At 37.2% G+C, this 11,602-nt stretch overlaps 1 non-coding gene across 1 annotated transcript; it reads right to left on the bottom strand.

Annotated features, from left to right (window-relative positions):
* Positions 1-2,126: 2,126 nt before the first annotated feature.
* On the bottom strand, positions 2,127-2,199 carry trnaa-agc (transfer RNA alanine (anticodon AGC)). The gene has a single exon. It is a non-coding gene; the product is annotated as a tRNA-Ala (tRNA).
* Positions 2,200-11,602: the final 9,403 nt, after the last annotated feature.

The raw sequence follows: 11,602 nt of genomic DNA, 5'->3' as shown, positions 1-11,602 counted from the left end.
AAACAAATTTACATATTTAACCCTCTACCATACATAATAATGTGAAAAGATATGCCATTAATAATGTAATTTATAATAAATCACTGATTTGTGAGATATCAGCAGTAGTAGGTCATGTTTAACTGGTTTAATATTGTTTAAGCGCTGATTATCGGCTGTTTTTCGTGAGTATGTTGGGCGGTTTTCCATGCATTTTGGCGGGCTTTTAAATGCGCAATCTGGCAACCCTGGTTGAAGCGTTCATTCATATTTTGGAGCGATGTATGTTTGTATGCTAGAATATAAATAACATCTTTTACAAACTGCTGTCTATTTACATTGACATTTTCCCTTCTGTCTAAACCTTGAAACTGGGTTTGTAAAAGTAAGCGATACTGTGGATAATATATTTAATGAGCTGAACTAACTGAGAGAAGCGCTAACGGTGGTGGAAGAGTCTAAAAGGGTTTGGAACATAATCGTATCATCATAGCAGTACAACACAGTTTTGTCCGTAGCATCCGAAAATATCCAGAAGCTAATATACACAAACTTTTCTTTAAAAAATAAACTTACCTTGTTAATAAAGTATGACCTCAAAATCAAAACAAACACAGTATCCGCTGCTGCAGTCTCTACACAAACTTTTCTGCACTGAAATCGCAAGGACACATTTTATGGATATTACGGTAATGCGCTGACAAACGCGTCCTGCAGTCATGCAAGCACATACAACAGTGTGAGAGTTTACACTAATCAACCATAACATTAAAACCACCTCCTTGTTTCTACACTCACTGTCCATTTTATCAGCTCCACTCACCATATAGAAGCACTTTGTAGTTCTACAATTATTGACATGACCACCACAGAGCAGGTGTTATCTAGGTGGTGGATCATTCTCAGCACTGCAGTGACACTGACATGGTGTTGGTGTGTTAGTGTGTGTTGTGCTGGTATGAGTGGATCAGACACAGCAGCGCTGCTGGAGTTTTTAAATACCGTGTCCACTCACTGTCCACTCTATTAGACACTCTTACCTAGTTGGTCCACCTTGTAGAGACAGTCAGAAACGATCGTTCATCTATTGCTGCTGTTTGAGTTGGTCATCTTTTAGACCTTCATCAGTGGTCATAGGACACTTCCCACAGGGCGCTGTTGGCTGAATGTTTTTGGTTGGTGGACTATTCTCAGTCCAGCAGTGACAGTGAGGTGTTTAAAAACCTGCAGCGCTGCTATGTCTTATCCACTCATACCAGCACAACACAGGAGAGTCCTGACCATTGAAGAACAGCATAAAAGGGGGATAAAAAAGCATGTAGAGAAACAGATGGATTACAGTCAGTAATTGTAGAACTACAAAGTGCTTCTATATGGTGGAGCTGATAAAATGGACAGTGAGTGTAGAAACAAGGAGGTGGTTTTAATGTTATGGCTGATCGGTGTATACTCACCATGTATGCGTGGCTTTCCTCCGGGTCTGAAAATGTGCCAGTAGGTGTAACTGCTGCTCTAAATTGCACCTGTATGTGTGAGTGAGTGGATAAATTAGTGTGTGATGCTTTGCGATGGTTTGACGCGCCCTGTCCAGGGTGTATTTTTGTCTTGAGCCCAGTGTTCGTGACACTGGACCCACGCTTGCCCTGTAATGCTGAATATCAATACAGGCAAATGAAGCGCATTTAAAAAAGCTTTAAAGCATTCTTGAAAAATGATGAGACCAACCTTTTTAAAAAGTAGATCCCGATGACCTGTTGACTGAAATAGTAGATCCCAAGCCACAGAAGTGTGGGCACCAGTTTTCCATTGGCTACGTTTTAACAAGACGTACCAAGAATGGCCTGTAGATGGCGCACTGTAGTCGTTTTTAAAAGCAAGCCAATTATGCCACCGAACTTAAATATGTACAATACTTTATAATGTATCAATTGTAACAGTGTCAAATAATAAAACATTATAAAAAATTATAAGTTCATGCGTTTCTGTCAAAACAAAACAAAAAAGGTATGTAAACAAAACTGTTTGAGCGTAAATAGGGCGTTACTGACATTGTAATACGGACAGACTAGCCTTATGGTTAATGCTGCAACGAATTTGACCGAAATTTCATCTTTTCAGATTGCAAAATGATCATAATGTTTCTATACTGGAGAATGTGGGCATCGATCCCACTACCTCTCGCATGCTAAGCGAGCGCTCTACCATTTGAGCTAATTCCCCTTACACAAAACTTTCCTTTGCCCTTTGTAAATTGTAATGTACTAACAGAGTGTTGATGCTGCATTATAAAGTGAGGGTGCAACATGTTTAAGCTCACGTACTCTTTTCTATATTATGCGTTGCTTTTCATTAAAATGTTATGTGCATTTATATGTGGCAAAATAAAAAAATCCATAAAAATCAAATTGAGTTAGCAAAGAACCTTAAATTATACTAAATGGTTCTTCAAGTAGAAACAGTTCTACCAAGAACACCTAAAAGAACCCTTAAGAAACATTTCTTAGTGCTACATACATCAGTTGTATTCCACACAGGTCAGCATGCGATGAAACTTTGCTCGAAACAGACATCGTTTTACTTTCTAACTGTATTCATATTATGCCATCTAGTGGACAATTGAATAGCCTACAACGAGCACAAACAGGGTTTGAGTTCTTAGAGAATAATTATTATTCTTAATAAATAATCCAGTCAGTTAAAAACCCAACAAGAAGGCTGTACCTAATACACTCATAGTAGAGAAAACACACCCTAACATGCTAGTGCTGTTACAGTGCTAAGAATGGTCCACCCAAAAACATTATTTGGTCAGTTGGAGATCTCATATGGGGCTCCCTTTCTATTGATTTTTGGTTTACAGCCTAGTGACAAAGTGTACAGTGCAGCAGATGGGTTACAGTCAGTACATTTACAATACATAATAATGTGAAAAGATTAAGCAGTTTATGGGTTCGAATCCCACTTCTGACAGCTCATGATTTAAACAAATCTACTTCTTTAGAGGACACAGCCATCAGGGAATACAGTTTTCATCAAAGGGTGAACATGGTCTGCAACAATGCTGAGGTAGGTGGTACGTGTCAAAGTAACATCCACATGGATGCCAGGACCCAGGCTTTTGATAACTGAAAATGTGAGAAACTGAATCATGTATTCATCCTGATCTTGCTCTGTTTATTGTTGCAGCTCTGCTGGAGGGTTATTTTTTTGGTGTTTGTGGTGGTGGTGGTGGTGGGGTCTTTGTTCCCATTTTGGTTTATTTGATGTACTTTACATCCATTTAAATATGTACTTAAATACTTAAATATCCATTTAAGTATGTTTATTCAGCGTCCATTTACATTGTTACAGCAGTATTTTACGACAAAAATGGAAATGTTCACATTATTGAAATGGATGTAAAGTACATCATATACTAAATAAACCAAAATGGGAACAAAGGCCCCACCATCACCACCACCACCACCACAAACACCAAGAAAATAACCCTCCAGCAGAGCTGCAACAAGAACAGGACAATCTCCTACAGGTCCAACAAAATCAAATAAAAAATGCACTTCAAAAAAGACCTCACATTGTTCGTCCTAAAGGCTAAGATCAACTTTTTAAATAAACTGAGTCTGTGATGGTTTAAAAACAACGCGTAATATAGAAAAGAGTACGTGAGCTTAAACACGTTGCACCCTCGTTTTATAATGCAGCATCAACACTCTGTTAGTACATTACAATTTACAAATCATAAAGGAAGGTTCTGTGTAAGGGAAATTAGCTCCAATGGTAGAGCGCTCGCTTAGCATGCGAGAGGTAGTGGGATCGATGCCCACATTCTCCAATGCTGAAACATTATGATCACTTAAAGGCAACACATAATATAAAAGTCGTTGCTCACTGAAACGCTGCATCAAACATTAGGTCAGTCTGTAAGTTTTACAGTGACAGTTATGCTCTATTTTTACTCAAATCGTTTGCTTTAAAGACCTTTTTTGACATGTTTAAATTGACAAATGTAGCGCCCCCTAGCACCCTTGGCTGTATTTGGAAAGCGCTCCCCGACTTCTTTTATTTGTTTAAGAAATATCTTTCTTTGTGGTAATGTAAGGATTTAAAAGGGCCACTACTTATCAGTACTGACGATTATTTTATATTTAAACTATACTCTTATTTAAACCGAAAAAAATACTTCAATTACCCTAAATATATGTGGTACTAACCTTGCACAAAAAAACCTGCGACTAACACCATTTACAGTAGCTGTATTAACATTATCCCTGACTCACATACCAAACTTGTACACATTAATAATACTTAAACAAATTAACTATTTACTCATTTACACAATCATTAATATGCATTTCAAACCCCAATATATTTTACAAAAATGTCATAATACAGATTCACTCAAATTACCATCAGTAATATTCAAAATATTATCAATCTCTCCTAAGTTAGGTACAGTGGGGCCAAAAAGTATTTAGTCAGCCACTGATTGTGCAAGTTCTCCTACTTAGAAAGATGAGAGAGGTCTGTAATTTTCATCATAGGTACACTTCAACTATGAGAGACAAAATGAGAAAAAAAAATCCAGGAAATCACATTGTAGGATTTTTAAAGAATTTATTCGTAAATTATGGTGGAAAATAAGTATTTGGTCAATAACAAACAAGCAAGATTTCTGGCTCTTACAGACCTGTAACTTATTCTTTAAGAAGCTCTTCTGTCCTCCACTCGTTACCTGTATTAATGGCACCTGTTTGACCTTGTTATCTGTATAAAAGACACCTGTCCACAGCCTCAAACAGTCAGACTCCAAACTCAACCATGGCCAAGACCAAAGAGCTGTCGAAGGACACCAGGAAGAAAATTGTAGACCTGCACCAGGCTGGGAAGAGTAAATCTACAATAGGCAAGCAGGTTGGTGTGAATAAATCAACTGTGGGAACAATTGTAAGAAAATGGAAAACATACAAGACCATTGATAATCTCCCTTGGGGTCAAGATCTCATCCCGTGGGGTCAAAATTATCATGAGAACGGTGAGCAAAAATCCCAGAACTACACGGAGGGACCTGATGAATGACCTGCAGAGAGCTGGGACCAAAGTAAAAAGGCTACCATCAGTAACACACTACGCCAAGAGGGACTCAAATCCTGCAGTGTCAGGCGTGTCCCCCTGCTTAAGCCAGTACATGTCCAGGCCGGTCTGAAGTTTGCCAGAGAGCATATGGATGATCCAGAAGAGGATTGGGAGAATATCATGTGGTCAGATGAAACCGAAATGGAACTTTTTGGTAAAAACTCAACTCATCGTGTTTGGAGGAAGAAGAAAAACCCAAGAACACCATACCTACTGTGAAGCATGGGGGTGGAAACATCATGCTTTGGGGCTGTTTTTCTGCAAAGGGGACAGGACGACTGATCCGTGTTAAGGGAAGAATAAACGGGGCCATGTATCGTGAGATTTTAAGCCAAAACCTCCTTCCATCAGTGAGAGCATTGAAGATGGAACGTGGCTGGGTCTTCCAGCATGACAATGATCCCAAACACACCGCTCGGGCAATGAAGGAGTGGCTCCGTAAAAAGCATTTCAAGGTCCTGGAGTGGCCTAGCCAGTCTCCAGACCTCAACCCCATAGAAAATTTGTGGAGTCCGTGTTGCCCAGCGACAGCCCCAAAACATCACTGCTCTAGAGGAGATCTGCATGGAGGAATGGGCCAAAATACCAGCTACAGTGTGTGCAAACCTGGTGAAGACTTACAGGAAACGTTTAACCTGTCATTGCCAACAAAGGTTATGTTACAAAGTATTGAGTTGAACTTTTGTTATTGACCAAATACTTATTTTCCACCATAATTTACAAATAAATTCTTTAAAAATCCTACAATGTGATGTCCTGGATTTTTTTTTCTCATTTTGTCTCTCATAGTTGAAGTGTACCTATGATGAAAATTACAGACCTCTCTCATCTTTCTAAGTAGGAGAACCTGCACAATCAGTGGCTGACTAAATACTTTTTGGCCCCACTGTAAATAACTAACTAAAAAAAAGGGTACCCAAAATTACCATTGCAGGCCTGATCCAACCTAATAGTCCCAATCAGCACAGATCACGAAGTATATTTGGTCGGTTGTGGTGGAGCTGTCCACGTTCTTTGTTTACATGGATGAAACAGAAAAAATCCACCAGTCTTTTTCCTTTTGATCTTGGATGAAACAATCAGAGTTAATCCGATGCTTTTAATCCACTGTAATCGTCACAGTTGCTGAGGAAGCGTACTGCCTTCAATGTCCATGCGCGTAAACTCAAGAGACGAAGTTCACGGCTGATACAGCATAAACAATGTCACTAATCGACTGCAAGATGTTAATATAAGACTCACTGTCCGTTTGTCTTTACGCATCAACAGAGATAAATCCTAAACAGGTGTTTTACCAGCTTACATGACACTTGTTTCACATCACGGTATTTTCTCCACTTTTTTCTTCTTTTTCCACCCACTTTCTCCCGCTCTTTTCCCGACCTGTGACAGTTCATGCTGATTGGCTTAAAAATAAATCAAGGGAGGGCTATACATACACTTTACTTTAAACAGCATAAAACAACCATAACATTATTTACAGAACAAATAAAAACAACTTATTTACTAGTTATAAATTAACATAAACAAAATATTAGTAGTCCCCAGATTTTAATTGGGCTACACAAACACACAATAACTTATAATTCTTAAATTTTGAAATGTCTCGGAGTCTTATCTAAAACGACTTTTTGTTAAAGTAGAGGTACGTGACTTTTTAATGATTTTTCATCTGGTAAACTGTTTTGTAAAAGATGAACAGCTGAAACTCACGACAGCACCTTTAAAATGCAGCATCAACCCTTAAGTCAGTCTATCAGTGGTACAAAGACAGTTTTGATTGGGTTTAGTTTGTCCTAAAGTCTGCGATAAACGGAGTCTGTGATGGTTTAAAAGCAAGGCATAATACAGAAAAGAGTATGTGAGCTTAAACACGTTGCACCCTCACTTTATAATGCAGCATCAACGCTCTGATAGTACATTACAATTTACAAAAGGCTAAAGGGGATTCATCGTAAAGGGAATCAGTTCCAATGGTAGAGCGCTCGCTTAGCATGCGAGCGGTAGCTGGATCGATGCTCGCATTCTCCAATGCAGAAGCATTGCAAACTTTTAAGCACATTTTCCTGTGAGAATAACATTTAGACTTGTAACGCACTGTAGTTAAAAACATGGTCTTCATAATATTTATTTTGTTCTTCTGTCTGTGTAGGGTTTTTACCATAAAGTAAAATCGAGGGAATCTAAATGCATTTATCCATCCAACAATCCATTCAGTAGCTTTTAACTATTCATGCAAACGAATGACTTTTTATATTTCTATATTGCTCATTGTAGTACTTGTGTCTGCATGGACTTGAAAATCACATGACTAAACATTAGGTAGAACTATAGAGACTTATTTACTGTCTTTACAAATTGGCATAAAGTACTCGACGAGTACAAAACACTGAACAATAAAATATAGATGACATACTATAGGCCAGTGAGGTGGCTGCTGCTTCTGGGTGTGTAGTTTCTAAATGATCAAGTCAGCACAGGCACAAGCACTCAGTGCATTATTAGGCTGCACATAATTATAGTTTAAACGGTCCTCTTTTTACTATAGTGTGTTTGAAACGGCTGGGGGTACAATTAGTTGGTGTGGAGAACATGTTACACATTCACTATGCGATTGTTTCAAGCTGATCAAGTACATGCTATTTCAATTAGAAATATCTCACAAAGTACAAATTCTTTAACTTTCTTAACAAGCCATGTAGTACGGGACAATGCCGCTTAGCCAACACAGTAAGAAACAACTCACCCGAACAGGGACTTGAACCCTGGACCCTCAGATTAAAAGTCTGATGCTCTACCGACTGGGCTGTAAAGATCCGTGCTGGCTCTCTTGAAGGCGATTATAAAAAAATTTTGGTGAAGGTTGTTGCTGTTTACACACAAAGAAAAACATCTCTGGAGGAGAATTTTGCAGGTAGATTACAAACAGATTCCTTTCTTTCACCTTTTTTTCTGTATCAATTGCACAATTGTTTTCCAGTCATTAAAATGTTATGTGCATTTTTATGTGGCAAGAGAAAAAAAATCCATAAAAATCAAATTGAGTTAGCAAAGAACCTTGAATTATACTAAAGGGTTCTTCAAGTAGAAACAGTTCTACCAAGAACACAAAAAGAATCCTTTCAAAAAACATTATTTGGTCAGTTGGAGATCTCATATGGGGCTCCCTTTCGATTGATATATGGTTTACACTGTAAGCCCGGACTTTATATTTAATCAAAAATTTTTAGTACAACATACATAAATTGTTTTTTTGCTCTACTATAAAATGCAGAGTACATTGTACTAATTTGAGTACACATTTAAATGTGCTAAACGGTTTAAGTTTACTAAACAAAAAAAATTACTTTTCTATCAGATTAACTTAAAAAAGTTAAGTTAAGGTAATAAAACAGAAAAACGCCCCCATTTACATGTAAGTCCGCCTTTTTTCAGCTTGCTGTTGGTGAATCAGGCAGCCATTTGTTTTAACTTTTGTAACCTGTTGTTGCAAATTACTTTTTACTTTTCATTTTAGGCTTTTTGCAAAAGTAAACTTGTCTTCCTGAAATGTATTTTGTGAAGTGGAACCTTTGTTAAACTAAGTGGACAAACATTTTCTTTCTCATTATGCTATTTTTGAGTAGCATGTACACCAGTCTGATGGGGCTTTTTCATCTTCCGTCTAATTTTGGTAAGTGTTGTACTTCACTTAACAATTTTGTTTAAAATAAATGATCTTAATGTTGACACTAAATAAATAATCAAACAGCGCTGCTTTATTTGCCGTATTTAGGCTACATGCTAGCATGTTAGCATGCTAGTCTTCATACGAAGCAAAGAGTGTGCTGGCTTGCTTTATTTTAATCCTTAAATTAATGCTATTAATGTTGATTTTAATACTTCTGTTTCTTGTTTCTTTTTGTTGTTTTACAGGTTCATGTTACTGTGAGGAGCTGTTTGTGTTTCATCAGAACTTTATATACAGTTTGTACAGTTTTAAAGATGTTTTCTTGACATGTTGTATTTTAAGTAAATACTTCTGAAGTGAAATAAAGAAAAATAATTTTATAATTGTGTCTGTTTTTCTATAAACATTTGTAATTCATATTTAAAATGTAATTAACATGAAAACTAAGAAGAAATCAATAGTTTTTTCCATTGAGCTCAAGATAATAAGTAGAATTATTGGGAAAAGCAGTTGGTATAACAAAAAATAGAAAGTTTAATCAACTTGCCTTTTAGGTGTAATAACTTAATGTTTTAAGTTATGCTAACTCAAGTTTTCATTATACATTACTTAACTTTTTTAAGGCAACCGGTTTCCTCAAATTTTTTAAGTAGATTGAACTTATCCGGGCTTACAGTGTACAGCCTAGTGACAAAGTGTACAGTGCAGCAAATGGGTTACATTCAGTACATTTACCATACATAATAATGTGAAAAGATTAAGCAGTTCGTACAAATATTAGTCCGTGTGGGGTGAAGGTGGTGTCGATGGTACCCAAGCTAGTCAGGATGCGGTCTAAAATGCTGAGTTCAGGTCACAGTGTCCCATGGAGGCGTGAGTTGGAATCCCACTTCTGACTGCTAGTGCTTCATACAAATTTATGTCTTTAACCCTCTAACAAACATAATAATGTGAAAAGATTCAGCAGTTTGTACAAATCTTTGGCCATGTGGGGGTGTTGTTGGTAATTGGCATTGTTACCTTACAGACATTTCTGGATGGCCAGTTCGAATCCCACTTCTGATAACTCCTGCTTTATACAAAGTTACTTCTTTAGAGGACACAGCCATCAGGGAATACAGTTTTCATCAAAGGGTGTACATGGTCTGCAACAATGCTGAGGTAGGTGGTACGTGTCAAAGTAACATCCACATGGATGCCAGGACCCAGGCTTTTGATCACTGAAAATGTGAGAAATTTAATCATGTATTCATCCTGATCATAAAGTATGTTTATTCAGCGTCTATTTACATTGTTACAGCAGTATTTTACAATTGAAATGTTCACATTATTTAAATGTATGTAAAGTACATCGTATACTAGCTGTTTACTTTTTTCCCTAAGTAAGTCATTACCTCAACATGCCATTACCGACACAACTTGTTGTGATGGTAAAAACATTTAGTGATGGTAATAAAAGGTTTTTAGTTTCACCATCACTATCTTATTAACTCTTTAATAATTAAAGCTAATTAAAGCTAAATAAGCATAATGGTTTTATTAAACAAGGAAACATTATCCAGATCCAGTAAAATATCAGTAGATACATGAAAAAGAAAAGTTAGAGCGCTCGCTTAGCATGCGAGAGGTAGTGGGATCGATGCCCGCATTCTCCAGTGCAGATACCTTATGATTATTTAAGGGTAACATGTAATATGAAACTTGTTGCGGCATCGCTTAATGAAATGCAGCATCAACAATTAGATCAGGATTTAAGTGAGTCTTTAAGGCAACAAAAAATATGTGGGTATTAATATGTAAAACTCAGCGCATTATTAGGCTGCACATAAATATAGATTTAAACGGTCCTCTATTTACTACAGTCTGTTTGAAACAACTGGGCGTACAACTAGTCGGTGTGGAGAACATGTTACACATACAGTGTGCTATTATTTCAAGCTTATCAAGTACATGCTACTTCACTTAGAAATATCTCACAAAGTACAAATTCTTCATCATTCTAAACAAACCATGTAGTACGGGACATTACCACTTACCTAATGCAGTAATAAACGACTTTTAGATTAAAAGTCTGATGCTCTACCGACTGAGCTATCCGAGCTCTGCAAGCTGCTTTAATCCTCACAGGGATGTGACTTGAATTACAAACTTTAACATACGTTGTCCTATAGAACAGTTCCAGCAAGAACACCAAAAAAACCCTTAAGAAACACTTCTTAGTACTACATACATTAGTTGTATTCCACACAGGTCAGCATGCGACATCGTTTTACTTTCTAACTGTATTCATATTATGCCATCTAGTGATCGATTGAATAGCCTTACAACCAGCACAAACAGGGTTTGAGTTCTTAATAAATAATCCAGTCAGTTAAAAACCCAACAAGAAGGCTGTACCTAATACATTCATACCAGAGAAAACACACCCTAACATGCTAGTGCCGTTACAGTGCTAAGAATGATCCACCCAAAAACATTATTTGGTCAGTTGGAGTGCTCATATGCTATTGATACATGATGTGGTGTCAACGGTACCCAAGCTAGTCAGGATACGGTCTAAGGCGCTGCGTTCAGGTCACAGTCTCTCATTGAGGCGTGGGTTTGAATCTCACTTCTGACAGCTCATGCTTTATACAAATTTACATCTTTAACCCTCTACCATACATAATAATGTGAAAAGATTTGTTTCAAGATTGTTTTAAAGTTATTGCATGTTTGTCAATTTAAAAAAATAATAAAGGTCTTAAAACTAAACGATGAATGAAAATAGAGCGAAAACTGCCCTCGTATCTGACGCAATGTTTCAGTGAGCAGTGACGT

Source organism: Trichomycterus rosablanca, unplaced genomic scaffold (genome assembly GCF_030014385.1).
Source record: "Trichomycterus rosablanca isolate fTriRos1 unplaced genomic scaffold, fTriRos1.hap1 scaffold_253, whole genome shotgun sequence".
Classification (NCBI taxonomy): domain Eukaryota; kingdom Metazoa; phylum Chordata; class Actinopteri; order Siluriformes; family Trichomycteridae; genus Trichomycterus; species Trichomycterus rosablanca.
The sequence above is the reverse complement of the archived record's forward strand: the minus strand, read 5'-3'. Positions and strand labels throughout refer to the sequence as shown.